General features: G+C 46.7%; 1 long non-coding RNA gene across 1 annotated transcript in view; it reads left to right on the plus strand.

Moving 5' to 3' along the window:
* LOC140429970 (uncharacterized) overlaps positions 1 to 12,764 on the plus strand; it is a 106,109-nt gene extending 93,345 nt beyond the window's left edge. The window contains exon 2 of the long non-coding RNA XR_011949245.1: positions 10,355 to 12,764. This is a non-coding gene — a long non-coding RNA (uncharacterized lncRNA). The remainder of the gene's footprint in view (positions 1 to 10,354) is intronic.
* Positions 12,765 to 13,321: the final 557 nt, after the last annotated feature.

A 13,321-nucleotide genomic window follows, 5' to 3' on the forward strand; every position in this document is an offset into this window, starting at 1 on the left:
TAAATCTCCGCTCCGACTCGCAGCTCCCGCGCTTTTTAATTCTCCGCTCCGACTTGCAGCTCCTGCTCTTTTTAAATCTCCGCTCCGACTCGCAGATCCTGCGCTTTTTAAATCTCCGCTCCGAATCGCAGTTCCCGCTCTTTTTAAATCTCCGCTCTGACTCTCAGCTCCCGCTCTTTCTAAATCTCCGCTCCAACTCGCAGCTCCTGCGCTTTTTAAATCACCGCTCGGACTCGCAGCTCCCGCTCTTTTTAAATCTCCGCTCCGACTCTCAGCTCCCACTCTTTTTAAATCTCCGCTCCCGCTTGCAGCTCCTGAGCTTTTAAAATCTCCACTCCGACTCGAACATAGAACATAGAAAATACAGCACAGAACAGGCCCTTCGGCCCACGATGTTGTGCCGAACCTTTGTCCTAGATTAATCATAGATTATCATTGAATTTACAGTGCAGAAGGAGGCCACTCGGCCCTTTGAGTCCGCACCGGCTCTTGGAAAGAGCACCCTACCCAAACTCAACACCTTCACCCAACACCAAGGTCAATTTGGACATTAAGGGCAATTTATCATTGGCCAATTCACCTAACCTGCACATCTTTGGATTGTGGGAGGAAACCGGAGCACCCGGAGGAAACCCACGCAGACACGGGGAGGACGTGCAGACTCCGCACAGTCAGTGACCCAAGCCGGAATCGAACCTGGGACCCTGGAGCTGTGAAGCAATTGTGCTATCCACAATGCTACCGTGCTGCCCTTGAGAACAAATAAATCTACACTATATCATTTAACCGTAATCCATGTACCTATCCAATAGCTGCTTGAAGGTCCCTAATGTTTCCGACTCAACTACTTCCACAGGCAGTGCATTCCATGCCCCCACTACTCTCTGGGTAAAGAACCTACCTCTGATATCCCTCCTATATCTTCCACCTTTCACCTTAAATTTATGTCCCCTTGTAATGGTTTGTTCCACCCTGGGAAAAAGTCTCTGACTGTCTACTCTATCTATTCCCCTGATCATCTTATAAACCTCTATAAAGTCGCCCCTCATCCTTCTCCGTTCTCATGAGAAAAGGCCTAGCACCCTCAACCTTTCCTCGTAAGACCTACTCTCCATTCCAGGCAACATCCTGGTAAATCTTCTTTGCACCTTTTCCAAAGCTTCCACATCCTTCCTAAAATGAGGCGACCAGAACTGTACACAGTACTCCAAATGTGGCCTTACCAAAGTTTTGTACAGCTGCATCATCACCTCACGGCTCTTAAATTCAATCCCTCTGTTAATGAACGCGAGCACACCATAGGCCTTCTTCACAGCTCTATCCACTTGAGTGGCAACTTTCAAAGATGTATGAACATAGACCCCAAGATCTCTCTGCTCCTCCACATTGCCAAGAACTCTACCGTTAACCCTGTATTCCGCATTCATATTTGTCCTTCCAAAATGGACAACCTCACACTTTTCAGGGTTAAACTCCATCTGCCACTTCTCAGCCCAGCTCTGCATCCTATCTATGTCTCTTTGCAGCCGACAACAGCCCTCCTTACTATCCACAACTCCACCAATCTTCGTATCATCTGCAAATTTACTGACCCACCCTTCAACTCCCTCATCCAAGTCATTAATGAAAATCACAAACAGCAGAGGACCCAGAACTGATCCCTGCGGTACGCCACTGGTAACTGGGATCCAGGCTGAATATTTGCCATCCACCACCACTCTCTGACTTCTATCGGTTAGCCAGTTCGTTATCCAACTGGCCAAATTTCCCACTATCCCATGCCTCCTTACTTTCTGCATAAGCCTACCATGGGGAACTTTATCAAATGCCTTACTAAAATCCATGTACACTACATCCACTGCTTTACCTTCATCCACATGCTTGGTCACCTCCTCAAAGAATTCAATAAGATTTGTTAGGCAAGACCTACCCCTCACAAATCCGTGCTGACTATCCCTAATCAAGCAGTGTCTTTCCAGATGCTCAGAAATCCTATCCTTCAGTACCCTTTCCATTACTTTGCCTACCACCGAAGTAAGACTAACTGGCCTGTAATTCCCAGGGTTATCCCTAGTCCCTTTTTTGAACAGGGGCACGACATTCGCCACTCTCCAATCCCCTGGTACCACCCCTGTTGACAGTGAGGACGAAAAGATCATTGCCAACGGCTCTGCAATTTCATCTCTTGCTTCCCATAGAATCCTTGGATATATCCCGTCAGGCCCGGGGGACTTGTCTATCCTCAAGTTTTTCAAAATGCCCAACACATCTTCCTTCCTAACAAGTATTTCCTCGAGCTTACCAATCTGTTTCACACTGTCCTCTCCAACAATATCGCCCCTCTCATTTGTAAATACAGAAGAAAAGTACTCGTTCAAGACCTCTCCTATCTCTTCAGACTCAATACACAATCTCCCGCTACTGTCCTTGATCGGACCTACCCTCGCTCTAGTCATTCTCATATTTCTCACATATGTGTAAAAGGCCTTGGGGTTTTCCTTGATCCTACCCGCCAAAGATTGTTCATGCCCTCTCTTAGCTCTCCTAATCCCTTTCTTCAGTTCCCTCCTGGCTATCTTGTATCCCTCCAATGCCCTGTCTGAACCTTGTTTCCTCAGCCTTACATAAGTCACCTTTTTCCTCTTAACAAGACATTCAACCTCTCTTGTCAACCATGGTTCCCTCACTCGACCATCTCTTCCCTGCCTGACAGGGACATACATATCAAGGACACGTATCACCTGTTCCTTGAACAAGTTCCACATTTCATTTGTGTCCTTCCCTGCCAGCCTATGTTCCCAACTTATGCACTTCAATTCTTGTCTGTCAACATCGTATTTACCCTTCCCCCAATTGTAAACCTTGCCCTGTTGCACGTACCTATCCCTCTCCATTACTAAAGTGAAAGTCACAGAATTGTGGTCACTATCTCCAAAATGCTCCCCCACTAACAAATCTATCACTTGCCCTGGCTCATTACCCAGTACTAAATCCAATATTGCCCCTCCTCTGGTCGGACAATCTACATACTGCGTTAGAAAAGCTTCCTGGACACACTGCACAAACACCACCCCATCCAAACTATTTGATCTGAAGAGTTTCCACTCAATATTTGGGAAGTTAAAGTCACCCATGACTACTACCCTATGACTTCTGCACCTTTCCAAAATCTGTTTCCCAATCTGTTCCTCCACATCTCTGCTACTATTGGGGGGCCTATAGAAAACTCCTAACAAGGTGACTGCTCCTTTCCTATTTCTGACTTCAACCCATACTACCTCAGTAGGCTGATACTCCTCGAACTGCCTTTCTGCAGCTGTTATACTATCTCTAATTAATAATGCCACCCCCCCACCTCTTTTACCACCCTCCCTAATCTTATTGAAACATCTATAACCAGGGACCTCCAACAACCATTTCTGCCCCTCTTCTATCCAAGTTTCCGTGATGGCCACCACATCGTAGTCCCAAGTACCGATCCATGCCTTAAGTTCACCCACCTTATTCCTGATGCTTCTTGCGTTGAAGTATACACACTTCAACCCCTCTCCGTGCCTGCAAGTACTCTCCTTTGTCAGTGTTCCCTTCCCCACTGCCTCATTACACGCTTTGGCGTCCTGAATATCGGCTACCTTAGTTGCTGGACTACAAATCCGGTTCCCATTCCCCTGCCAAATTAGTTTAAACCCTCCCGAAGAGTACTAGAAAACCTCCCTCCCAGGATATTGGTGCCCCTCTGGTTCAGATGCAACCCGTCCTGCTTGTACAGGTCCCACCTTCCCCAGAATGCGCTCCAATTATCCAAATACCTGAAGCCCTCCCTCCTACACCATTCCTGCAGCCACGTGTTCAACTGCACTCTCTCCCTATTCCTAGCCTCGCTATCACGTGGCACCGGCAACAAACCAGAGATGACAACTCTGTCTGTCCTGGCTTTTAACTTCCAGCCTAACTCCCTAAACTTGTTTATTACCTCCACACCCCTTTCCTACCTATGTCGTTGGTACCAATGTGCACCACGACTTCTGGCTGCTCACCCTCCCCCTTAAGGATCCTGAAGACACGATCCGAGACATCCCTGGCCCTGGCACCCGGGAGGCAACATACCTTCCGGGAGTCTCGCTCGCGACCACAGAATCTCCTATCTATTCCCCTAACCATTGAATCTCCTACAACTATTGCTTTACTATTCTCCCCCCTTCCCTTCTGAGCCCCAGAGCCAGACTCAGTGCCAGAGACCTGGCCGCTAGGGCCTTCCCCCGGTAGGTCATCCCCCCCAACAGCATCCAAAATGGTATACTTGTTTTGAAGGGGAACGGCCACGAGGGATCCCTGCACTTTCTGCCTGTTTGTTTTTTTCCCCCTGACTGTAACCCAGCTATTCTTGTCCTGTACCTTGGGTGTGGTTACCTCCTTGTAACTCTTCTCAATCACCCCCTCTGCCTCCCGGATGATCCGAAGTTCATCCAGCTTCAGCTCCAGTTCCCTAACACGGTCTTTGAGGAGCTGAAGTTGGGTGCACTTCCCGCAGGTATAGTCAGTGGGGACACCGGTGATATCCCTCACCACCCACATCCTACAGGAGGAGCATGTAACTGGCCTAGCCTCCATCCCCTCTTACCTGACAGAATATAGCTGCCCTGTGGACTAACTAGATCTCCGCCCACCGACCCTGCTCCCAGTCAGCTACACTTTCTGTAAACTCCTGGCTCTCTTCGCACTCTTTGCGGAAATGTCGGAAACAAAATGAAAGGAGCGCCTTACTCCCTCCTCACCTAACTCCCTCGGTCACCAAACTCTCACTATCGCACTCAAATGCACCAAATTCAGCACTCAGTGCAAACAAAGTCTGCACTGTAGGGGATCACTTTTATACTGTGAATCTAGCCTCTGTAAAACTGGCCTAATCCAATTAACTAATTAACAAGCTCCAGCTGCAAGTGCCTACAAGTAGAAGCCGGTTTAAAGCTTATTGAAAATTCACCTTCTTCTAAACCAAACAGCAACTTTTAAGTTAATTAACTAAATAAAAGAAAGACTAAACTTTAGATAAAAATGAAGCCTTATACTCCCTCGGTCACCAAACTCTCACTATCGCACTCAAATGCACCAAATTCAGCACTCAGTGCAAACAAAGTCTGCACTGTAGGGGATCACTTTTATACTGTGAATCTAGCCTCTGTAAAACTGGCCTAATCCAATTAACTAATTAACAAGCTCCAGCTGCAAGTGCCTACAAGTAGAAGCCGGTTTAAAGCTTATTGAAAATTCACCTTCTTCTAAACCAAACAGCAACTTTTAAGTTAATTAACTAAATAAAAGAAAGACTAAACTTTAGATAAAAATGAAGCCTTATACTCCCTCGGTCACCAAACTCTCACTATCGCACTCAAATGCACCAAATTCAGCACTCAGTGCAAACGAAGCTCCCGCTCTTTTTAAATCTCCGCTCCGACTCGCAGCTCCTGCGCTTTTTAAATCTCCGCTCCAACTCGCAGCTCCCGCTCTTATTAAATCTCTGCTCCGACTCGCTGCTCCCGCTCTTTTTAAATCTCCTCTCCGACTCGCAGCTCCCGTGCTTTTTAAATCTCCGCTCCGACTCGCAGTTCCCGCTCTTTTTAAATCTCCTCTCCGACTCGCATCTCCCGCCCTTTTGAAATCTCCGCTCCGACTAGCAGCTCCCGCGCTTTTTAAATCTCCGCTCCGACTCGCAGTTCCCGCTCTTTTTAAATCTCCGCTCCGACTCGCAGCTCCCGCGCTTTTTAAATGTCCGCTCCGACTCGCAGCTCCCGCTCTTTTTAAATCTCCGCTCCGACTCGCAGCTCCTGCTCTTTTTAAATCTCCGCTCCGACTCGCAGCTCCCGCTCTTTTTAAATCTCCGCTCCGACTCGCAGCTCCCACTCTTATTAAATCTCTGCTCCGACTCGCTGCTCCCGCTCTTTTTAAATCTCCGCTCCGACTCGCAGCTCCCGCTCTTTTTAAATCTACGCTCCTACTCGCAACTCCTGCTCGTTTTAAATCTCTGCTCCGACTCGCTGCTCCCGCGCTTTTTAAATCTCCGCTCCTACTCGCAACTCCTGCTCATTTTAAATCTCTGCTCCGACTCGCTGCTCCCTCTCTTTTTAAATCTCCACTCCGACTCGCAGCTCCCGCTCTTTTTAAATCTCCGCTCCGACTCGCAGCTCCCGTGACGAATGTGATATAAAATAGTTACTTTAGAGTTACTAGTTAATGTAATGTAGAAATAAGCCACTTTGATTTTTGCAGTTAGGGACAAAGGAATTTGAGACCGCATGGAAAAAGCAGGAAGAGGTGTGTCTATGAGGGTGATGCTTCATTGATAGGGGCCAGAGAAAGGGATTGGAAGTGAGCCAATCAGAATAGATCGAACAGGTCAGGAGGGACATAGGCTGACCTATGTCTGTCGAGTATGTGAAACTTGATACCATTTGAACTGATTTTGCAGAGATCCCTTTGTCTGTTAGTTCAGTCGTTTTCTGGAGTGTAAGAGGCAGGACGTCCTGTTACATTCTGTAAGATGATTAAGCTTGCAAGCTAAATAAATAACTTCTGTTTACGTGCGAATCCGTCTCAACTTTTATTGAGGCCAGACTGACAGAGAAAGAAAATAGGAGATCAACATTTGGTGCCGAAACCCGGGATTTCTCTGGGCGATCCTGTTCCAACTGCGAAATCAGAATTAGACTGATTATGAACAGGAGGACGGGAACAAAGGGCCCTCAATGTAGAAATGGAAAACGACCAGCATTGATTGTTCCCCTCTTCTTATCGTCTGATTAGTCTGGTCACTCGCGGTTGGCACAGAAAGACCGCCTCGACGAAATCACAGGTCAGTCTGGGGATTAGCACTTTAATTGATGGGATTTCATATTGTTGTTTCGGCTTGGGTTAGGGTTTTGGGCTGATGTGACTTTAAATAATAAAGGTTCAGTCTATTATCGGGTTTCAGAGGCTGATGTGACTTTAAATAATAAAGGTTCAGTCTATTATCGGGGTTCAGAGGCTGATGTGACTTTAAATAATAAAGGTTCAGTCTATTATCGGGGTTCAGAGGCTGATGTGACTTAAATAATAAAGGTTCAGTCTATTATTAGGGTTCAGAGGCTGATGGGACTTTAAATAATAAAGGTTCAGTCTATAATATGGGTTCAGGGGCTGATGGGACTTCAATAGATGGGGGTTCAGTCCAGTATAACTGTTTTTAAATCTGAAGATGGTTCAACTCTATGTGTGAGTGTTTTAAATATATAGTTGATTAAGCTAAAATTGTCTCCTTGGACTGTAAAGTTCCGAGGTCTAGTTGAGATTGTGAGGTTGAAGCAGAAGTCTCTCAAAGGGTTAACAGCAGCAGGCGGAGTTGAAAACAGACAGTGCTTCTCACTCAGGCCTTGAGATAACAGTCTGCAGTGTAATCGGATACCTTTCCTTTGAGTCAGTGAACACCAGCAAAGTTACGTTTTGAATTAATTAAAGGAAACCAGTGGGTTTCTCCACCTCTTTGATAAAAGTTATTATTTTCGAAAGCAATTGATTGAAATTGCCAGAATCTTAAATTTTACTTACTTGAAATAAGGTTTATCTCATTTTATCTGGAGATTAATAGAAACTTAAAGAAGATCATGGACACCATTTTAAAAAGTGTCAATCTGAAGATGATAATTGATTTTGCTAATACTTATGATAGTTGATTTTGCTAATACTTATGTGTATGTAACAGAAAAAAAAAAACTTGTTAAAAGAAAAATTGTTAAGATAAAGAAATAATTAAGTTGTAAATGTTATACAAGTTTGTGTTAAGCAAATTGTAAATTTAGTTCTGAGTTGAGATCAGAGCTAAGCTTGCAAGTTGCAGTAATTCAATTTGAATTTTCAAACATTTTTAAGTTTAAAAAAAAAAGAGAGCAAATAGAGAAAAGAAGGACACAGATCTTGAATGCGTTGAATAGCACATTTCAAAGGCCCATAAATCTTTCTGTTATCTTAGACCTAAAACCTAGGAAGATTGATGAGCCATAGGAATGTCTGGGGCGTTTTAATGAAATCTACCGGGGGCAGCCAGGCGATTTGCTGTATCAAAATGGTCAGAATTCCCCTCAATACTGTGCTATGTTAATGCATTGCCTACCACCTTCTGTGGTTACTGCTGTGAAATGTAATAACATGAATTGGACAGAGAACGACCCTTCCCAGATGGCAAGGGCAGTCAGATTTTACTGGAAGGAGGGTGTAGGCCAAGAAGGAGGCTCAGTTACAAAGGTTAAGACTGAGTATGTAATGAAAAAGGATGATCTGCGATCCCAACAAGCGGCAGAAATGGTAGTTTACCAGCAGGAGCTCCAATATAGTGACTTTGGGTGGGTGGATCAGCGAAGAGGAGGATGAGACAACAGTGCTATATTTCTATCACCCCCCAGTGGTGGACGTTAGACATTGAACAGCCACTATCACTGCATCACGTTACCCTGGCCTATGACAGAACTGGACGAAACAGGGAGTTGGAGGACAAATACCGGCCATTACTTGAGACCGAATGGCCAGTCAAGGTTACAGCCACAGTCACGGGAAAAGAAGGTACAGCCGATTTTGTTACAATATCACCACATTTATGGCCACAGTCAGCTTCGGTAAGCCCTCATATTACACGTCAGGTCCATGACCAGTACCATGCCAGGGATATGGGGCGAATGGTCAGCATCTTACCGCAGCTCGTCAGAATAGGTATGAGATATACCTTTTGAACAATCCACGTCTGACATTTAAATACTGTACCACTATCAATCCAGCCTGTTTTCTTAGTGGTCCCCTGTCCATGAAGACGCACCTGGCCACGACTGTTTAGCCTTGATTCAGGAAACTACCACAATAAGGGGCGATTTGAGTGACATTTCGTCAGAACAACCTGACATGATTATGTGTGGTCAAATATCCCACCGGGGTTTAGTTAATGACCTACTGCAGGCCCTCCTTCTGCCAGCGCAGATTTCCGTTATTAAATGTGCTGCCCACACGAATGGTACAACCCCAGTTGACGTTGGTAATGAACGAGCAGATTGTGCAGCGCGCACAGCCGCACAAATTCAGCAAGTGATGGTGCCTAAAATGTTAAGTCAGACTAAACGATCTACTATGAATGTGTCTGCTTCTGACAAGCCAATGCCAACCATCCAAGACGTCATAAGGTTACAGGAGGACGCTCCTGAGAGTGATAAACAAATGTGGAAACGGTTAGGTTGTACATATGATTCTGTTTCCTCTTTATGGACCACGCCTGCACATCAGACTTGTATGTCTGATGTGCTGGCTTTATGGGTCATCGAATGTGTACACTTTGCAACTCATTGTGGGGCTCGGGGGACTAGTGATTTGTTGCTGGACACTTGGTGGCACCCTAAAATGCAGGGGTTGGCCCAAAGTATCAGTAATCGGTGTTTGATTTGTCAGCAATATAACACCGGAAAAGGTATCCCTTGTGGGAAGGGGCAAACCCCGTTGCCCAGTGGTCCCTTTGAGACGCTCCAAATGGATTACATTGAGTTGGAAAGGTGTCAATGTTACAAATATGTTTTGGTCATTGTGGATGTGTTCAGCAGATGGGTCGAGGCGTATCCGACTATCGATAATAAAGCTGCTACTGTGGTTAAAGTCTTGATGAGGGAAATCATTCCCCGGTACGGTATACCAGCTCAGTTAAGTTCTGATAATGGGCCTCATTTTATTGGACAAATTAACAAGGAGTTTTGCTCCCAGTTGGGCATACGCCAGCAGTTACACTGTGCTTACAGACCACAGGCAGCCGGGGTGGTTGAAAGACACAATCAGACCCTCAAAACTAAATTGGCTAAATTAAGAGCAGACACGGGACTGACATGGCTTAAGTTGCTCCCCGTTGCCCTCTTCCAGCTGCGGGTTACACCTGCGGGACCGGCCCGGCTCTCTCCCGCCGAGATTCTCTATGGCAGGCCTCTTAGAACTCCCTGGAGCCTGCAGGTTCCCAGACGGGTTCAGTTTCATCAGATGACTGAGGAAATGACCACCTATGTTCTAGCCCTTACGCAAGTGCTCAAGGAACTCCATGGCCAAGTCCGCGCGGCTCACGAGCCATTGCCCAGTACCTAGCTCACTTTCAGTCCAGCCCGGTAGTTATGTAATGGTCAAAAATTGGACTAGGAAGGGGTCGGAGCCGCGATGGGACGGGCCCTTCCAAGTTCTCCTTACCACCCCCACAGCAGTTAAAGTGGAGGGGCGAGGTGCTTGGGTCCACCTACATCACTGTAAATTGAGCCCATCTCCACTACTGTAAAAGGTCGGATACTAACCTGCCTCCCTTCTCCAGTGCTATTTTACAGGTGTGGAGCATGATGGAGTGGCTACGCATCGTCTGTCTGATATTTGGCCTCACTTCGCTTGACGTGTTATTGGCGATGGACATGGAAAAGGGGAATATTATGTATCTGTGTAGCCCCAACCAATCTACAAGGATACATCACCTATGCACAGGTGATGTTCTTCACTGCCCCCATATACGAGGACATGGTATCGACTCATGGAAGGTCATCAAAGTTAAGGAGAATGCGGGAGTCATGAAGCAGCTGCACCGGCCCCGGCGATGGGAAGGGAACATTATATGGACATTGCCTTGTTTTTGGAATACATGTAAATTTGATTTTGGATGTGTTAAAAGTGGTACAATAAAGGTAACATCAAGCTGTCAGAAGAGTGTAGGAAGAGACCATGAGAAAGAGAAAGGGACTAGAGAGAGGACGGGGCGTGTGAGAAGGGAAGTACAGCTAGAACGTAGGTTACCGGGAGATACACTTAAGTTAATTAAAGGCCAAACTGAGGAAAACCCGGGTAGTATGAATCTCTTCTACCAGATTTACCACCGTCTGTATGGCCAGGGACGGGTTGTCTGCTACCCAAACCCCGCAGCGGTGTCTAGGTTATTTTCTGTTTCACCGCTTTGGGGCACTCCCCAAACGGTGGTTCATTGTCAGCGTTCCGAGCCATTGCCCGAGCAAGTCACTCTTCCTTACGATCCGGATTCAGCACCACCGGCTATTTGCCTTCCCCTCCCTCGGGATAATTCCCATTCACAGTACGATAGGCTGCGACGGTGGAGGGCGTACATACCTAGCCACTTCACTCCCAATAGGGATTCCCGGTCGTACGAGAATTGCTTCAGCAGTGAAGGATATGGCTGTTTGCTGGTAGAGGTGGACACAAATATAACATGTCTGTTTCCCACCTGTACGGACAGGAGGTGCCATATCACCCAGGCGTCTGGCCAATGCGTTTGTTATAACACCACTTGCGTTCCATTGAACGCTGGCCTCCAGCTCCTTTGTGGCTGGGCGAATGTCTCTCATATCACTGTTGGGAATAGGGCTTTCCGCATTGCTGGGCGGCCCGAATGGGCATTTCAAAATTGGATAAACTGGGCTACTGGGAGGTCCTTACGCAACCGATATACTGATTGTGATGCTAGTCTCCACACGGAACAAGGATACTACTTTTTATTTAATGGTACGGCGACCAACGTTTTGTCACCCCCATTTCCCCGCCGAATTGCTATAGGGACTCTAGTCCCTACCACAGTCCCCTGCCCTTCGGCGTGGAACCTGCATAATCAGTTAGCACGCCGGGCAGTCTCTGCTGAATTTTGCGAGAACTGGAAAAAACCTCAGGTTCTTGCACCCAACCGGGGCCACTCAGCCGGGTGGGGCATTCTGAGCGTATTGACACTGGGAGGTGTGGGGGGTTCCTTGGCTGTTAGTGATCGGAATTATTTTATTTGCGGCCTTACCCTTTTGGGAAATGAAACCTTGGGAGCCCTCGGGGCAATAACTAAGGAGTTGTCTCAGCTACGGTTGTTTGCAATGCAGAACCGGTATGCTCTTGACTATCTTCTGGCCCGTGAGGGTGGGGTATGCGCCATAGTGCAGGGCAAGTGTATTATGGGTGTTCAGGACTTGACTGCTAACATTACTAAATTTATGGATCGCATACGGGATCACTTGGACGGGATGCAGGATCCTGGCTCTTGGGGTAACTGGGGATTTGGAGGATGGAAGGACTGGTTGATAAATATGGCCATGTATCTAGTGGTAGCTATCGGCTGCATCTTTGTGGGCCTGGCCATCCTTAAATGTGTGATGGGTAGAATGCTGGGTGCACTGGATCAGATCACCGCCCCAATCACCGAGAAAAAAATTTAACTGTTAAAATCCATGAGGGTGAAGCAGATGAAGGGGGGCTAAGACAGGAATTGGAAATGCAGCGACGAATCTTTTTAGATGAGGAACCGTAGCTATAGATTGGATAGTTCGGTTATCATGGAATGATAAAAGGAGGGAATGACGAATGTGATATAAAATAGTTACTTTAGAGTTACTAGTTAATGTAATGTAGAAATAAGCCACTTTGATTTTTGCAGTTAGGGACAAAGGAATTTGAGACCGCATGGAAAAAGCAGGAAGAGGTGTGTCTATGAGGGTGATGCTTCATTGATAGGGGCCAGAGAAAGGGATTGGAAGTGAGCCAATCAGAATAGATCGAACAGGTCAGGAGGGACATAGGCTGACCTATGTCCGTCGAGTATGTGAAACTTGATACCATTTGAACTGATTTTGCAGAGATCCCTTTGTCTGTTAGTTCAGTCGTTTTCTGGAGTGTAAGAGGCAGGACGTCCTGTTACATTCTGTAAGATGATTAAGCTTGCAAGCTAAATAAATAACTTCTGTTTACGTGCGAATCCGTCTCAACTTTTATTGAGGCCAGACTGACAGAGAAAGAAAATAGGAGATCAACATTTATCTCTGCTCTGACTCGCAGTTCCCGCTCTTTTTAAATCTCCGCTCCGACTCACATCTCCCGCCCTTTTGAAATCTCCGCTCCGACTCGCAGTTTCCGCTCTTTTTAAATCTCCGCTCCGACTCGCAGCTCCCGCGCTTTTTAAATCTCCGCTCCGACTCGCAGCACCCGCCCTTTTGAAATCTCCGCTCCGACTCGCAGCTCCCGCTCTTTTTAAATCTCCGCTCCTACTCGCAACTCCTGCTCGCTTTAAATCTCCGCTCCGACTCTCAGCTCCCACTCTTTTTAAATCTCCGCTCCCACTTGCAGCTCCTGAGCTTTTTAAATCTCCACTCCGACTCGCAGCACCCGCTATTTTTAAATCTCCGATCCAACTCGCAGCTCCCGCGCTTTTTAAATCTCCGCTCCGACTCGCAGCTCCTGCGCTTTTTAAATCTCCGCTCCAACTCCCAGCTCCCGCTCTTTTTAAATCTCCACTCCGACTCGCAGC

Source organism: Scyliorhinus torazame, chromosome 9, assembly GCF_047496885.1.
Source record: "Scyliorhinus torazame isolate Kashiwa2021f chromosome 9, sScyTor2.1, whole genome shotgun sequence".
NCBI lineage: Eukaryota > Metazoa > Chordata > Chondrichthyes > Carcharhiniformes > Scyliorhinidae > Scyliorhinus > Scyliorhinus torazame.